This window comes from Myotis lucifugus, unplaced genomic scaffold (genome assembly GCF_000147115.1).
Source record: "Myotis lucifugus unplaced genomic scaffold, Myoluc2.0 scaffold_0, whole genome shotgun sequence".
In the NCBI taxonomy this organism is placed as follows: Eukaryota; Metazoa; Chordata; class Mammalia; order Chiroptera; family Vespertilionidae; genus Myotis; species Myotis lucifugus.
In genome coordinates this window covers 11,100,689-11,102,850 of record NW_005871048.1, presented here as the reverse complement: position 1 = coordinate 11,102,850, position 2,162 = coordinate 11,100,689, and positions in this window count along the sequence as shown.

Here is a 2,162-nt window from a genome sequence, read left to right as displayed (position 1 = left end):
GGGCCCCTTTGTTACCCAAGTGAGCTGGCAGCAATGGAGTATAAGAAGAGAGGAGTGGTATACTCCTTCGTGAGAATGAAAGGAGAGAAATATTTTTTTATATGGAATGTTTCTGCAAAAGAAAAAAACCAAAGGAAATTATTTTTTTTTCTTTTTCAAATCATGACTTTTAGGGGGAAAAAAAAAAAGAACATCAAACCCCGTCCCAGTATTCTCATCAATGCATATAATTCAAAGCAAAAGTTTCATGAAAAAAAATACCCCTTATTCCATCGCATTGCCTGTTGGAGATTGTTTTTTTTTTTTTTTGTAAAAGTTCTACAGTTTCACTTCCCCTAACTTCCCCCCCCACCCACACAGCTATGACCTGCAGTTTGAAAAATATGGCAACGGCGATGCCCTAGGGTAGAAGCCTAGCCCGCGGAAGGGGGTGGATGTGGGGAAGACTGAGGTTGCTGGAGCGGGCAGAGTTGGGCACTGCCAGGCTCAGGTGCTACATGACCATTCACAGTGGCACCCAAGTTCCTCGGCGCTTGTGGGACTAGTGGACCAGGGAAGGGCTGTTCTACCCAAGTCTTTAGGGAATAGAGGGGATCATCAGAATGTCACTAGATGTCTAAAAGGAGGAGGGAGGAAAGGCACCCTCAGAGGTAGGGTTTTTCTCTGAGTGGACGGTGTTGGTGGTTTAGAAGAAACCAAATCATCCTTCGAGGCCCACAAACCCATGGCTTGAAGCACAGGTGGGAAATCAGTGTTGGGGAATTCATTCTTTTGACAAATATTTATTCAGCACCAACTAGCCTAATACTGGATCCACACACTTCTGTGTCGGGTGTTGTTCTTCCTAAAGCGTCCTAGCCAATCTAAAACTCGATGCTAAGGATTCACAGCCATAGCCGGGGCACTATCTGATAACATTATCTTATTTCTCCCATACTTACCTTCTGCGTTAACACATGATAAGTCAAAAGCAAGAAGACAATTTAAAAATGTAAAAATCTGAACTTTTTAGGTAGAACTTTAAAATGGTTCCTGATCCCATTATCACATAGATTTCAGGGCAAGATCGTCCGACTCAGGTGAGCTCACATGCCTGCAATGGTGCTGGGAGCAGGAGCACCCCAGTGCATCTGCCGTCCAATGATGGAGGACTCAGGGCATCAGACTCCAGTGATTGTTTCCAGCATAACGTCCAAGCGTTGGGCACTCTGGGAGAGGCCTGTGTTTGAAAAGATCACAGTTTGTTTACCTCTTTCCTGGCTCAATGTCCACCGGCAGCTCTGAAGGTCTCTGTCTCCGGCTCCATATCCGTTGGCAGAGTCTGGAGTCTGTGGGCCCATGTGTGAATCCTGGCTCAGTTGCTCACCAGCTTTCCCAGATTTCCATTTTCCATCTATAATAAAAGGTTCCTGAGAGGATTAAATTAAGTGTTGAGCCTGAAACACAGAGTAGAGTACCTGGCACCAGACAGATTTCTGAAAACAATACCTCTTTTGCAGTCCTTGCCTTTTCCCTTCCTCCCTGTGGAAGGGAGATGGCTTATTATTCTCTACTCTTCAGCCCTCGCAGTGTGCTGTTTGCTCTATAACACTGATGTTCCTTTCACTAGAGGCAGAATATATTTTTCTGCTCCACTGATGTTGGGCTTGGCTACTTGGTTTGATTCGGGCTTGGCCATGTGGCTTGCTTTGGCCATTGGGATATTAGCAGATAGGACATGGGTGGAGGCTCAGAATGTGTTTTTGTGGTTGAGCTCATTCACTTGCACTCCCACTTTTTACCATGAGAACAACATGCCTCAAAAAGCTGCTGGGCCGAGGAGGGTGAGCGATGTGGAGGAGCCCTGGGCCCAGCCTGCAGCCCAGCGTGGAGGCCAGCTGAGCCCAGCCTCGTGCAGCTGAACCCCAGCTGATCTCCCGATGCAAGAGGGAGAGATAAATGCTTATGACTGCATGCCTCTGAGTTTATGTAACATCGTTGTGGCAATAGCTAACAGATAACTGCATTATAGTTTTCACACTCCATAAAAATGCCGCATATATTAAATAGCAGAGAAAGTAACTGTTCCGGGGAAGCAGCAGAACAAAGTGAGTCACTGGTGCACAGAAGGGACCAGAGTGTGATTCTTCTGCCGAGCCCTGAAACCGTTCTGTGGTGTCACG